We start from the raw sequence: 16,893 nt of genomic DNA, 5'->3' as shown, positions 1-16,893 counted from the left end.
GATGCCACCACCATAGCATCTACCGGAACTCCCTTAGTGAGAAATTGCTTATTGGGGGGTGCAGACAAGAATTTATTGGGGCGAGTGGGGACAGGTTCCACAGAGTCAGGGTGTTCCCACACCCTTCGACAAATAATGTCCAGTAACTCGTCGAAGGGTGAAGATACCCAGGAGGCGGAGGGCTGGGCTCCGAAGGCCTTGAGGAACACCAACTCTTCCATGGAAGGGGTCTTGGAAGGCCAGTCACCTCTCTGTCTCAAGATCTCTAGTATGTCCGAGAACGAGACATTGTCAGAGGAAGTCTTAGGGGATCCTTCCGCATCATCCAGATCGGTGTCTGAGGTGACGGACTCATCTGGGGAGTCCACATGCTTCCTCTTACATATCTTTTTCCTAGGGGTCTCTTCAGGCAAGGACTCTGAAGACCCTTCAAAAACTAGGGGACCACAGAAGGAGGTATCCTCAGGCCTGGGAGCCCCGCTGTCTGAGGACAGGGGTGCAACAGAGGCTCCAGTCGCCGTGTCCAGGGAAGGAGCTACATATTCCGGGGAAGTAACTAGGGGCTTTGTCAGCGCACTCCTCTTAGCCTCGAGGATGGGTCTACTAGAGTCTGCCAAAAGACCCGCCTCCGAGGCCCTGACCAGAGTCGGGGCTCCCCTCACCGAAGCACCAAGAGGGAGACTCAGAGCCAAAACCAGAGGTCTCGATGACTCCCCGTCAGGCCCGACCGAAGAGCCACGAGTACCAGGACCTGCCAAAAGTATCGAGAAGGTTGGAGCAGAAGTTGGTGCCGACAGACTAGCAGTGGATCTCGGAACTGACCCGACAACTTCCCCAGCTCCAGTAAACTCCGGTTCTGATGTCCCTAAGGTTGTCGAAGGAGGAAGCAATGATACAGGCAAGGCTGGCTCCGGAGCCGACTGGGCTGGAGCCGACAGTAATTTGGAGAAGACCAGTGACTGTAGGAGCCTCTGGACAACCCTGTCCAGATCTGAATCAGAGAGCCTAGAGGATTTGGAGGAAACAGAAGGGGCTCGACAAACTGTCTCCATAGGCTCCAAAATCACTGTAGGAGTTCAGCTCTGAATCGGCTCCAACAACATCGGAGCCGAGGCAGACTCAAGAAACACCAAAACTTCCTTCGGAGCCGATGAAGTAGGAGCCGAAGAAACCAATCCCAGAGCTGACCCTGTGTCTATCGGCTCTGAAGCCATAGGAGCCAAGGGGGGAGATCCCAATTTCGAACCCCTTTCCATCAGCTCCGAAGCCCGTGGAACCGAGGAAGGGGAAGCAGAACTTGGTCTCTCATCTGTCGGCTCCAAGGGCAATGGCGCCGAAGATGAAGACATATATTTTCCTCTTTTGGCCGGCGGATCCGATGGGCTGGTCAGAACCGACAACCTCTTCTTCTTACCACGAGGCTCTGAAGATTGAAGAGCCTCTTCAAAGGAAGGTCTGATTAATCCTTTTAAAATCTGTTTATTTTTCCTCTCCTGGAGGACTCTCAAGGAGAAGGCATGGCAAACACTGCAAGACTCTTGCAAGTGAGTTGCCCCTAAACTGTAAACACATATGTCATGGCCATCTGTGATAGACATTTTGTATCTGCATTTGGTACATTTCTTGAAGCCAGAAGGCTTATGCTCTTTCCCAGACATTCTCACGAAACACACACAGAAGGAGGAAAGGAATGGGGGTGGAGCTCTAACTTAAACACTCTAAAGGTAGGGCTAAGGCCCTCTAAGTTAAATGGGCCTAGCCCACCAAACACCTGGAATTTACCACAGAAAATAAACTTTATCCTGAAGCAACCAATACACAGTCAGACAACAAGATAGCTATGAAAATAGCTGTTTTTGGTTAACTCTTAAGAAAAAGCCCACCAAAAGCCAAAAATATGACTAAAAATAGGGTACTTAGCCACAGCCAACTCGAGACCACGTCATATCTCTAGAAGCGGCAAACGAGATCTGGGGGCTTGGGTATGGTGCATCCTGGGATAGAGGGGTTGGCCCAGCCAATCAGAGACTTCGTGCTAGTGTATCGGCCGAGTCAGAGCCATTTCTCGGCTCCGAGCCCATCAGTTACGAATGTAGGTGAGATAGGATCGCACTACATCTTCCATTATATAATATAGACCCGAATGGTTTGCTACTGTGAACCATCTGTTCCATTGGCTTTTTGCGGAACTGCCTTTATAAGCACAATAACAGCTGCTAACACCCATAGAACCTGTAGTGTTAATAACTCTTGTCCTGCACTGAAACTGAAATATCATTGTTAACTGCTATTTATACTGCAGATATCACTCACATGCCAAAACGGCAGTTGTTACAGTGAACTTAGCTCAGGAAGCTGTCTGTTTCACTTGTAAGATGCAGCAAAGGTGTGGCGGATAATGTGGTTAAATTATGTTGGACACTGTGTTTGGAATTGTGGACCTTTGTACCTCCTTTATTGTACTGACTATATAGCGATCATAATCTACATATACTAACCAGTTTCCTCTAACTGAAAAATCCACATTTGGGCATAACTTTGGCTTTAGGACTAATATAACCTTGGTGTTAGGGCTGAAATATTTGGCACAACTAGAGTGTCTCACTGCATAACTTGTACCCTCCAAATTGGCTAACCACTTGCTGCATATTACACTCAAACTTACATATTGTCTTAGAATTGTGTAGCTGAATTACTGGGCATGATTACTAATGGATTGATGACCTGCATGTTGCTTATACTGTTTGGTTCTGCTCTATAGAGATTGAATGTGATCTTAGTCGCTAATTCTTTTTATTGTTCACTAGAACTCTAACCTAGTTTGCACCCCTAAAACAGTAATACTGTATTAAAAGTTAGCTAATTTCTATGTTCCTACTATCTTGTCCTTTATTAGGTAGACTCCCCTCAGAGACCTCATCTCCTTCAATCCACAGCAGGAGAACACAAGTAAAGTGAAGTACAGAAAGAACGCAAGTAAAGTGTAGTACAGAAATTTCACCCACCCCATTCAGAGCAGTGAACCCAGCAGGAGCTGGTCTATAGGGGGATTAAGTACAGCATAGTGTTGCTTTTTAAATATCTATATATTACCCCTCAGGCTCAGCTCCCTAGTACATCCTCCCTTGACCCCCACCCCATTCTACACTGTTCTACTATCCCATCTTCCACCTATCAGTACCAACCAGCTCTAAACCTTGTACTTCCTAGACTATTTTCTTTACTTTTCTCTCTGCACACTCTTCTCTGTGACTACTACATACCCATAATATCTTCTCCCACAACCTAGGCATCTTATTTACTCTTCTCACAGCTGCTGTCTTCCCCTGCTCTCCTTGACTGCTCTCTGCCCTCTGAAATAACTTCCTACCTTAAGGCAGATGCTGTCCTTGGTCTAATTGATAGCATCCAGCAATAACTGACTTACTAAACAAGCAAGCAAAAGCTTACCTGGCTGATAGATTTTCTCTCATAAAGTCTCTCCAAGGCCAGGGCCATCCTGCTCTTCCTGCTCTTCGCTGTGCTCTGGGCTTACTCTGCTCTCCTACCCTCTCCCCATTCTCACCCACCTCCAAATTAATTTGATTTATACTTACTAACTACACCCTCAATTACCAATCTATCCCTCCCACCAACATAATTATCCAATTACACATCTCTACATCTTCAGCCACACAATAGTTACCACACCCTCCTCACACTTCTATCTACTCTGACCACAATAGCTTCTGTAATACTCCTTATACATCTACTCTTACAAAGGGAAAGATGTTCCACATTCTGCATGATCACCTAATACTGCGCCACTGTATATAGTTACAACTATCATACTGCTCCAACTCTCAGCCCTAACCACTTACCATTCTCTACTCCAAAACGACATCTCCTCTCCATGGCAAACAGCAACTATTAGACATCACTCTGTACAGTCATATATACACATTACTTCAAGCCTCTTCAACCACTCCCACACTGACTCTTACCTACACAAAATACTATCACCTAAATGCAAATCCCAAACTTTTCTACAACACTGTATGGTGGCCAATAAATGGAACAAGCTTTATCTACATAAAACAAATAAACTAACATGTAGTGGAGACATACACCCTAACCCTGGTCCCATCACACAGCCTAGCTCAAACTCTGATTACCTTAGTCTTCTCATCCATAGACAAAAGGCCTCTCTCCTATTTGTTAACCTTAACGTAAGAAGCATACTAAATAAGGTTCAAGATCTACATGCTCTATTAGCTGTATATAAACCTGAACTCATACTATTGACAGAGACTTGGCTAAAAACAGAAATTAACAATAATGAAATAACAGCACCAGGTTACAACATCGTACATAAAGATGGAACAGGCAAAAGGGGTGGGGGAGTAGCAATAATGTACCAAAACCATCTCATCATCGAACAACCTGACACTAATTTACCAGATGTAGTCAATGCAGATATCATATTTGCAAGGCTAAAACTGAACCCCAAGAAACACATAAATATTATAGGTTGCTACTGTCCACCAGGTAATAACATTGCCATTATGAAAACCCTCCTTTAATGGATCTCAATCTCCCTCCCTCAAGAAAATATTTTGCTAGGAGACTTTAACATAGACTGGCATAACTGCTCTGGACACAATTCATCCACCCACATTAACCTCCATGGGTTTACCCAGCTTATCACTTCACCTACTAGAACAGACAAAACCTCAAAACATCAGTCGATACTGGACTGGATTCTTATATCTGATCCCTCATTCGCATCTCAAGCAGGTTGTCTCCCTGATAGCCTTAGCGACCATCAACCCACTTTCCTTCTAAGGAGTAGAACTCACAAAATTCACCTTACAACCTTTAGAGTAGTCAGGAACAAAAAGAACTTTATGCCTGATGACTTTATAAATGCCCTAAAATGCTGCAGTTGGAAACCACTAAAACAACTACCACTAGACAAGGCAGTCCACTACCTCAACTCATCCTTCCTACAAATATTAGACCACTATGCACCCACCAAAACCATTAGAATAAAAGAAAGGTACACCCCTTGGCTATCTAAAGGAACTAAATCCACTATGAAAGACATGGACAAGGCATAGGTACAGTATCATAAAAACAGAACCCAATCATCTAAACAAAACTACTCTGAACTCCATAACAAAACCAAAAAGCTCATTAAGCTAGACAAAATAAACTACTACCAAAACCTCCAAAAAATAAGTAATAAAAAGTAACAGGGAAAACACCAGGCACAGGATTCCCAAACACTTCAAAGGCCACAGCAGTCCACTCAATGCATATTGAAAAATGAACAGTCTTTTATTCACATCAAGAACTCCATAAGATTTAGCGCTTTCATCTACTGCACCATAGACTTCATCAGAATCAATAAAAAAACATTCACCACTAATATTTATACCATTTTCAAGCCAATGAGTTAATTAATTAACAGCAACGACTTCATTGGCTTAAAGCAACAGTAACAAACTGCAATGTGAGTTACAGTTCAAAAAACTGCATATATAAATTACTAAAACTTATAAACAATATGAATAACTATTGTTATTCATAATAAATATTAAAAACCTGATAGCAATGAACATGTTTTTATGCATTAAACTTGTGTTTTTGTGATAAATATACTATAAGATGTTCAAATGACAAGCTGAAGTACATGTAATAATAAGTATGTGTATCATTGTCATAAATATGTCACACTATAATGCATGTTTTGTAGACAGGTCAAGCTTCAGCTTGTCATTTGAACATCTTACAGTATATTTATCACAAAAACTGAAGCTTAATGCACAAAAACATGTTCATTGCTATCAAGTTTTTAATATTTGATGAAGTAGTTGCTGTTAGTTAATGAACTCATTGGCTTGAAATGGTATAAATATTAGTGGTGAATGTTTTTTATTGATTCTGATGAAGTCTATGGTGCAGTAGACGAAAGCGCTAACTGCTGTGGCTTTTGAAGTGCTTGTAATCCTTTGCCTGGTGTTTTTCCTGTTACTTTGTATTACTTATTTTTTGCTGGTTGTAAGGGATAACATTGTTTTGGTTTACTACCAAAACCTCCAACAAAAATATACACATAGCCCTCAAAAGTTCTGGGCCATTATTAACTCTATATTTCAACATGGGAAAGCCAGTACCCCAACACCTGCAACAGTAAAGCAATCATGATAACATCCCCACTCAGTTCAATAAACATTTCACTGAAACAGTTAAGGCCCTAGCAGAATCCCAGTTTAACAGTAGCTGTCCCAGCCTACCTACCCCACAAAATTGCATGAACACACAAGAACCTACACCCCAATTTACCTTCCACCTAGTGTCAACCAAATCCATTTTAAAACTGCTCCATAAACTTAAGCCTGTTACCCTAGCTGCAGATAATTTATCACCTGAATTCCTACAGCTAGCTGCAGAAGCTATAGCCTATCTAATTCTAATTAATAGAGCAATATTAGAGTGTAAAGTTCCTACTATATGGAAGATCTTCCACATTATTCCACTGCACAAAGGTGGCAACTCCATAGAACTCAACAACTGCTAACCAATTGCTGTTCTGTCACCCTTATCAAAAATACTAGAAAGAGTCATTCACATTCAACTAATGGACTACCTTCTAAAAACTAAACTAACTAAACATCAACATGGCTTTAGACCCTTCCACAGTACCACCACAGCACTACTGTCCTTCTGCAACACAGTCAACCACCACAGAAACAATGGAAAGTTAGTTTCTGCCATCTTCTTGATCTGTCCAAAGCTTTCAATATGGTTAACCATAATAGACTACTCAATACACTAACCACCCTAAACATCTCCACCCGTTCAGTCACATGGTTCAGTAGCTACTTATCTAAATGTCAACAAGCAGTAAAATGGCAAAACCAACTATCCCCACTCCTACCAGTATCCTTAGGGGGACCCTCAAGGCTCCATACTGGGTCCAGTACTCTTCTCTCTATTTACCAACCAGCTCTTGTCCACCATACCCAATGTAGCAGTAGTACAATATGCTGATGACACCACCCTCATATGTTCAGCCCACACACTAGAAGACCTTCACTCCACAACCCAAAACTGCTTCTCATTAGCTGAAATCTGGTTCACTAACGTCCACCTTTCCCTAAATCCAAATAAAACAAAACTTCTTCTTTTCAGCCCCTGTAGATCCCCTCTCGCATGTGACAACTTTGCCATCATGTCCAGGAACAAAACAACTATCACCCCCACCCCTCACACTAAACTATTAGGAGTAGAAATAGATATAAACCTAAGCTTGTACATTCATATAGCTCAAACAATCAAAAAGGTTCACAAAAAACTGGGTCTCATTTACTGGAATAAGCAATTTTTCACTAATCAAACCAAAACCACTATAACCAGGACACATCTATTGTCTACCCTCCTCTACGCATCCCCAATTCTAACCAACCTCCACAAAACTGACCTACAAAAACTAGATGCTTGCTATAACAACATTGCTAGATTTGCTACTGGAACTCCATTTGGGACCCATCACTGTATAGCTCTCAAAAAACTAAACTGGATTGAGCTACCTCAGCTATTGAAACTCAATCAATTGACAGTAGTTCACAAACTATATTTCTATCCAACTAAACCTCCAGGATTCCATAACCTAATTATCCCTTATTTTACGATGAGAACATTAAGATCTATCAACCAAAACTGCCTACACATCACCAAACATAACAATGATGCAGGGAAATCTCACTTCAGCTACTCTATTGCCAAAGTCTGGAATACACTACCTAACCACCTGACTTCTATCAGCTCTACCCCACAATTTAAAACGCTCCTCAAAACACACTCTATAAATACCTGGCTATTCTCATGTGACTCCCCAGGATAAACACCTACTTTTCAGCCATCCTCACTGTTAACCAATATGCACTATCTTGTTTATCATGCGTCTTCTTAAGGCTTTTATTGTCTTATAACATAATGTTAATAATCCATGTCAAATTTTCTCTGCATGCCTGATTGATGTATTGTAGCATGTCTGTTTTAATTATTTTTTTTTAATATCCTGTCTATTTTTATGTACTATTTCTGGAGCTTTTCTCCCCGGGCATCCACTGAAAATGGACCTGTGTCCAGTCAGACTTTTTCGGTAAACAAATATAAAATAAAATAAATAAATATTCTGGGAGAGCAAGTACATTAAGAACCAAAAGAGGTAAAACCAAAACAGCCCCTTGGTTAATTAGAAATCAAAGCAATTCATGCAACTTAGAGTTAAATCCTGGATGTCATGGCTACAAACCAAGTCTCAAATATCCCTGCAATTAATTTTGAGTAGGCTGTTATATAGGCAGTTAAAAGGCAGTTAAGGAACCATAGCAAAGAATGTATAAAACAGGACAAAAAGCTTATTATGGCAACACACAAAAATGCATCATCAAACAATCCAGGAAACTTCTGGAAATCAATAAATACATTGTCAGTCCTGGAAAATCAACCTAAATCAGCCCATCCCCAACCAATAACTCCCAAAGCATTGCTTAACAGTTAAATTCACATTTTATAAATGCACTAACCTCTTCCTACAAAACAAAACTACTATGGTTCCAGACACCCCATTCCAGTCATTGAAGCCACAACAGAGCTTCACACTCACTCCCCCCACTCCAGTGAATGAAGCCACAACAGAGCTTCACACTCACTCCCCCCACTCCAGTGATTGATGTCACAACAGAGCTTCATGCTCACTCCCCCCACTCCAGTCACTGAAGCCACAACAGAGCTTCACACTCACTCCCCCCACTCCAGTGATTGAAGCCACAGCAGAGCTTCACACTCACTCCCCCCACTCCAGTGATTGAAGCCACAGCAGAGCTTCACACTCACCCCCCCCACTCCAGTCATTGATGCCACAGCAGAGCTTCACACTCACTCCCCCCACTCCAGTGATTGAAGCCACAACAGAGCTTCACACTCACTCCCCCCACTCCAGTGAATGAAGCCACAACAGAGCTTCATGCTCAGCCCCCCCACTCCAGTCACTGATGCCACAACAGAGCTTCACACTCGCTCCCATGCCAACAACTACAATTAAATACATACAAACCCTCAAGACCACTACTGCCCCTGACCAACTGCCATCTATATACCTCAATCTCCCTGCAGACAGCCTTGCATATCCTGTCTCAATACTAATAAATGGTTCTAGCCAAGAAAAATATGTCTCCATCTTATAGAACAAATCCTATATAATACCCCTCCATAAAGGCAGCTCATCAACCATTCTCACAAATTATAGACCAATCACCATTCTCTCACCTTTATCCAAAATATTGGAAAGATGTAGTCACTCTCAACTTACAAATATTACTTATCCTAACCTCCTCTCTCCATCACGTACAACCACTGCCTTTATAAGGTTCACAGATATAACAAATCACAATAGAAATTTAGCTCTGCTAATGCCAGCCCTATTTATTGATCTATCCAAGGCATTTGACACAGTCATTCATCAAATTCTCCTAACTAAACTCTTTTTTCCATGGGCTATCGCCTGCCTCACTTAACTGGTTCTTAGTTATCTCACAAACCCTAAGCAGTGAAATGGCAAGATGATTTCTCCTCTTTCCTTTCTATGTCCATTGGAGTCACAAAAGGCTGCATCTTATGACCACTATTGTTTAACTCATATATCAACAACCTAAACACAGCAGCCAAAGAGGTCACCATAGTACAATACACCAATTACTCCATTCTAATATGAGTGGCTAGGACACTACCCATGCTCCAAACACTCAGCCAGAAATTCTTCTCTTCCATAGAAGGTTAGCTTGACAACTCACAACTCCTTCTGAAACCAAAAAAATCTAAACTACTACTACTGTTCACCCTCCAACTCTGTCTCCTCACAAGACTACTTTTAATATACTGTCATCCAACAAGACCAATATAGAACTGGTATCCCACACCAAACTACTAGTTATGATTATAGACGACCACCTGACATTTGATCTCTACTTTCAGCAAGCCATAAAGAAGACTCACAGCTAATCTCAACTCCTATCAGCCAGACTAGAACAATGTGCTATATAATAGTAATATAATTTACTACTATATAGTAGTAATGCAATTACATTATACCCACCCAAACAAATGACTGGTGCCAGAAACATGGCCTCAGGCTGAATACAAAAAACTGCATCATCATCCCCTTTGGGGAAAGAGATGTCCCCACAAATTATCACATTAATAACAATGTTCTAAGCATGCAGTCAGTCGTGAGGGATTTGGGCACCCAAATTGATAGCAGCCTGACTTTTGACCACCATGCTGCTTCCAATGTACGGAAAGTTTTCTACATGGCCCACCTCATAAGTAAGGGGATCTCATCCAGGGATAAGGAGGTCATAACATCCCTGTATTCTTCCCTTATAAGGCCCATTATTGAGTACAACCCCCCCCCCATTCAGCATGTACCTCACAATGCACATGCAGCAGCAGGAGAGACCATAGAGGTTCCTCACCAGGAGAATCCAGGGCCTCAAAAATCTACCATACACAGACAGGCTAAAAGTTCTATCTCTCTACTATGTTTCATACAGACTCCTCAGAGGTGAGCTGTGTCTAGCATACAAGGTGATCTCAGACCCCATCTTGATCGGACTGCTGCATATCCGCAAGTCAAGCTCCACTCTAGTAACCCACACACGCAGCCTCAACCTGGTCTGTGACATCAATAGGACTTGCTGACAGGACAGATTTGTGTCCCAGAGACTCCCCCATCTATGGAATAGACTCCCTCTTCACATCAAGCCGAGTACCTCTTTACCCCCTTTTAACTGCAATCTGAATAACTGGATGAGAAATAGAAAATACATCGCTGGGATTCCACCTGTGTCCCTGCTGGACAGGGGCATTGGGTCCTAATTTGTCTATGCATGGGCTAAAATTTTGGCTAGGCTTATAAGGGTCTGAGGGCCAATAGCATAGTAACTTCCTATGATCCTATAATCCTATGGTACAATTAAGTAGCCAATTTTACAACCAACCAACAATATAGATCAAATCACTGCCTCTCTCTGAAACAACTAAACTGTCTCAAACTAAATAATTCTTTATTGTACTCACAGTTAATTACAGCCTTCGAACTACTGCACAGCCCTGAAATATTCCCATCTCTTCACTCCATCATTCAGCCTTACACTACTACTAAGAGAACTCTAAGTTGCACTGACAAAATATTACCCTCCATAACTAACCTAACAACAATGCAGGACATTCCCTGTACTCACACTTCATTGCTAGTAGTTTTAATACCATCCCACTCCACCAAAGAAAAGACTGCAACCTGAAAGTCTTCAAATGCCAACTGAATCAAAGCTGCTAGATAAATGGCTCAGCACTCCAAGTTAAACTGGTACTAATATTGCTATATGAATGTGTGCCATAAATCTCTGCTACACAACACTTACTGTACTATTATCATAACTATACCCTCCTGCAACATCTCATCCCCTTTATCTTCCTTGTACCTCCCCCCTTCTACTTTTCTTTCCACTGAAAAATGGTGTTGCAGTGGAGGACCCTGATGCTGAAGGAGCAGGGGCCTATGGTGGCATGGTGTCAGTGCCAGCTAGGGCAGTGGGTCTTGTACCCACTGAAGAGATGTCCCAATTGGTTGAAAGTGTCTATCCATGATGTGCCCCACCATGTCCTCAACCAAGTCCCAAAACCCCAGTTTAGTGAAGCTTGCAAGCCTGCCACAAACATGCCAGGGTGCTAACAGGACCAGTGCTACTGCACCAATCATGTGAAAACATCCCTGGATGAGCATAGGGTGAGCATTCCCTAACCTGGGAGGTACACACTTGGGTTGCCTCTGAGGAATTTGGATCTGTAAAAAATAAACAGAAATGGGAGAGAAAGAAAATAAAAAAGGACAAAGAAATGTATAATTAAAACAAGAAAAAAGAGAAAAGAGGGGAAACATAAAGAAGACATAGAATGAATTCACATATAATGTTAGACATCATTCAAGTTATTATTATCATCATTCTTATTTTTATTAAATCTTTATTGAACTAAAACAAAATGTATAGGAAATGCTTATGCATACATGGAAACAATTAACGCATTATGCTATCAAGTTCTTGGTGATGCTTACATTTGTAGTCTAGTGATAGCAACATAAGAAATGTTAATATATTTAATATTTCTGCTTCGTATAGATTAGCTTGCAATACTGTACTAAAAGTACTTTAGTGTTTCTGCTACCATTCTTAATTACTCTTGCAGTTATATATAAATGAAATTAGGTACCTGTATCTCACCTTCTTTCCTTAACATTATCTGATGTGACTACTATTACTCTGCAAGGCATTTCATTTACTGTTGCACTTGTTCAGTCCATCTGTTTATTTCTTTAAACATTTATTCACATTTGAATTCTCAATCTCTGCCAGTATTTCTTTTAATGCAAGTTGAAAGAGTAGGAGCACATCTGGAATCTTACCATACATTTTCAGTATAGATTCTCCTTTCAGCTGTTTTGGTTTGCATACCTAACTTGTAGTTTAATGTAACACTTTTAATTTTAGTCAGGAAGAGGCAGAAGCTGTACACACACATACAAATGCAGCAATTGAAAGGAAGATTTCACCTGTTTTCAATTCAACCTTATTTAAATAAATCATATTTACTGTTACAGATGGGTGCAGGACATATACTTTCGGACAACTTGGTATCACCCATACTTCTGACTGGTGATATTTGCCTGTTATAGAAGACCCTGTTTTGATGAACCTTATGCATATAAACAAAATAAACAGTATCACAACTACTAGACCAAAACACCTACATTTTTCATTCAACATAAATAAGACATGATGGAGACAGGAAATGTGTTTCTCAGAAAATTCCCATTCTCTGGAACAGGATCCCTATTCATATGAAGCAGAGTTACTCCCTAACCCTATTTAAGCACAATATGGACCAATGGATAGGTAACTGGAAATTCACATCTGGTCTGGTGCCTATGTCTCAGATGGACAGAAGTAGTCAATGAATCACTCCCAATATAAATCAAATTTGTGAGTTACATTTGAGTTACATGGCTAGGCTTATAAGAACCCCAGCTGTTGTCTGTCTAGTGTATATCTATGAACTAATGCATAACGTGCACTTTGATCATTTTCTACTTAATAACTGTAAGCATATGAGGTTATTGTTTAAAAAATGTATACAGAAGTAAAGCAACTGGTTATCTCTCACTAAATTATGTGCTGGTCATTCACTACTTGATAATACAACCTCCATCCTCCTCCCACAACCTCCACTCTGGCTAGGGTGTGATGCCTGACTGAGTTCAGCCATCTTGTAACTGTAGTTAACTATATGAAAGAAATTACTGTCTTATGCAGTTTTCATATTAATAATTTTTTTCTTGCCTAAACAAATAAAATCCTTTCTTTACAAAAATGGTGTGCATATACTTCAACTACTAAGGTAATACCTACTATGAATTAAATTATGTGGCAATGCAAATATATTTTTGTTTTAAGTATAAATACTTAAATTTATATACATGAAAAAATGTTAAGTGTACTCATGCAGATGTATATCTGTATATTACAGACATATATACGCAAAGGTATGAATCATTCAGAAGGTACAGCATACTTTTTCCAGTCAGTCACTCTAACACATGCTTGGATCTTACCCCGGTATAAATCACTGAGAAGGTACAGAATAATTTCAGCCTCTTTGTCAGCCCATCTCAGAGTGCAACCTCATGCCTGTATAGGTGTTGGCATCATTGCAAGTGCCAGAAAAAAATGCAGAAAGTATGAGCAGGGCTGTGGTTCACAGGTTAAGAACCATTCCCTCTAGGGTGTGACATCACCTTAACTAAACCCAGTTAACCAGTAGGGACATTAACCTGGCACTGTTATTATAGTCAAGTCTGGTGTAACCAAACATACTTTGTCACCTACATATTTTTAAGGAATACATTCACATTTCATTTATATGGTGCATAAAATTCATTAATGAAATCATCGTTTTTTATCTCACTTACAACTGCTACTGCTGCTGTGCCTTGCTGTTGCTACCTTTTTTGGAGTATTACACCTGAATGTCATGAAGGAATTCTTTCTTTATACAGTCCTATGCAGTATAGCATCAATGTTATTTATTTATTTGTTTGTTTATTTATTTAGTTATTTTTTGAGAGGAGGCTTTTTTGCAGAAATAAATATCCCTGTGTGCGTCAGTACCAACGTTTATTAAACACTGAGTGCTTTGAAGTGGCAAGGTATGCCAGATGATGTTAGATAGGCAGGAATTATGCATCATGGTTGTGCAAACTCGGAGGTATAAGACTCCATTTTGCCTTTTCTATACATTGTCAGCTTAGAGATTAACTGAAGTTATCTCCATGTTCCTGGAGGATTCTGAGGGTTACTGCAGACTGCTGTGTACACCACCACTATCCCCAGTTGTGAACCAAAGGCCACATTCATGCCTACCTGTGGCCTGGTTACATGGATACGTTGCCTTACATGTTCAAGCATTACTGCAAATTATATAAATAAGCAAAAAAAAATCCTAATTTGCACAAACATGCATTAATGACCCTGAACATATGCAGATAAGTTGAACACCACCATATTAACTTGTGATTACCTGAGTTAGACAGCAAATAGCTTAGGGAACAGCAGACTTTTTAAAAGAAGCAAAAGTAATAGAAATATTGCAAATTAATATGAAAGAGTTCAAAATGATGTAACATTACTGAGTTTACTTAAAGAACTGATTGCTTTACTGATATGATGAGCACATTACAATGGCTTAAATGAATACTGTAAAACTGTAATTTATAAATGGAAATTCATCACAACAGCAGTGGAAATGCATAATGATCACTGAGAAAGTAGATTATTTTGGAGTCATTTAGCGATTGTGCATACATGGCAGAAATGCAGTGATTTAATTGTGAAGAAATACAGTAATAAAAATGAAAATTGCTAGCATTCACTGGGTAAAACCACTGTAGTTCTACCATGGACATTATTGTTTTCAAATCAGTGACTCTTCTGTAATCATTAGTTGATCTTGGTAGGAATTTAAGCATGCCACTGAGTTTAAATTTCAGGTGATTGAAACTGTTACACCTAGCATCAGAGGTGGCCTTAATGAAAGGAGAATGTAGATTGTGAAGAAATACAGTGTGAAGGATGTTTTGTTGGCTCAACATATATGTGTCCCCATGGGTAGATTTCTGAGTCTCACTCCTGAATGAAAAATGACAGTTCTATGAATACAAGAAAGTGGTAGTGGAAGACTGGATGTGTCAACAAACTGCATTTGCCTTACTATTGTAACTATATTCTTGATGGTGCAAACATTAATTCAACAAAACCTTACTTGGCTGGATTGAGTCTCTGCATGTGTATATAATTGCGTTTTTTTGTGTCACATTTTTTGTGACAATAGCAGGCATACTTTCATCATTGCATTGTTTGACTGATGATTACATCACAAGTTGTTGGTGTATGAGTGTTGCATATTGCTTTAGGTGCAGTAATTATGCAAAAACAGGAATCAAGATAAACAGCAGATAACTTTAGTCATGAGAAGAACCACATCCTCTTGGCAGCCCTTAGTACATGTGGCAAATATCTTTTGAGAAAGGGGTCTTAAACAAGCTGAGAGGGCAAAGTCCTGGGGTCAGGTTGTTATGGATATTAATGCTATCAGTGGGAGGAACTGCATATTAACACAATGTGGCTATTGCCAACAATTGCACGAGCAGCACACTTCTGTTCAGAAGGTTAGTTTAAAAACAGTAACATATATTTATACAGAGAATCAAATGCTGATATAGAATGGTTACATTAAAAACATGACAATTACTATTAAAAGGTGAACCCTCAATGTCACAGAATGACACTGAAGCAGTGTGCATGGTAAGTGTTCCCCACACCTCCTTACTCGGCATACACTAGTGTATGCTAATTCTTTATTGGTGATGTTTTCAAATCATTTTTACAGGATCAGCAGTGGAAACAAATACCAATACATTTGGAGGACATCAGCAGCAGAATGACTGTTAAAGATGATTATGATGATAACATAGTTATGTTTATGAGGCAGCCTGAGGAAAATGGGAACACAGCCTCTGAGTTTAATGGCAGGACCTCACACCACACAACAAGTTAGTAACTCTGCAGGAAGTGACAATGCATCACAAAGTCAAGCACACGATGGCATTATGCTTACACTTGTACAGGAAGAAAACCTATGCACCTCTGCATGAGTATCTCCAAACCCACATGAACACTTTCAAGATTTTGGCAGAAATTCAGAGGTAACCACTGTCCACAGTGACATCTCTACAAATGAGCACCCGTCACATTGGCTGCCCAGCAAAAACATGTGCTGTGACATCATTAGGGCTCACAGTACTATTGCAGAGAGTCAGCTTGAAATAGTCATAGTCCTCCAGGTTATATATAAAGACTTAGATCACTACATGGAAATGACAAAGAGTAGCAATAATGCCATGATCACACTGATGCAGAGTATGGTGACACACCAAGCATCAGTGGACACCTCCATTCGTATACTAGTTAGGATTTATCAGACTCAAGTAGTAGTCATTCTTATACAAGGAAGAAAATGTGATACCGTCCAGCCACATCTATGTCTTTTTTCAGGAAAGTATTGTAATTAGTTGGGGGTGTATTGCATAATGAACAGGATCCAAAATAATTTACTACACACTACAGAAATTATCTATTAACAAGCTTTATTTTTACTTTTAAACAGAAAGTTTACTTTAATAGCTTATTTGGCTAACAAAGCTAGGGGCATAAAACAGTAACTAAATGGGAT

General features: G+C 40.2%; 1 protein-coding gene across 1 annotated transcript in view; it reads left to right on the top strand.

Moving 5' to 3' along the window:
- SHISAL2B (shisa like 2B) overlaps positions 1–16,893 on the top strand; it is a 984,986-nt gene that overhangs the window by 421,050 nt on the left and 547,043 nt on the right. The gene's annotated exons all lie outside the window — the stretch shown is intronic.

Source organism: Protopterus annectens, chromosome 2.part1 (genome assembly GCF_019279795.1).
Source record: "Protopterus annectens isolate FY-2018-M chromosome 2.part1, PAN1.0, whole genome shotgun sequence".
NCBI classification, from domain to species: Eukaryota; Metazoa; Chordata; order Ceratodontiformes; family Protopteridae; genus Protopterus; species Protopterus annectens.
Note: the sequence above shows the minus strand (reverse complement) of the source record. Positions and strands in the feature narration are given on the sequence as shown.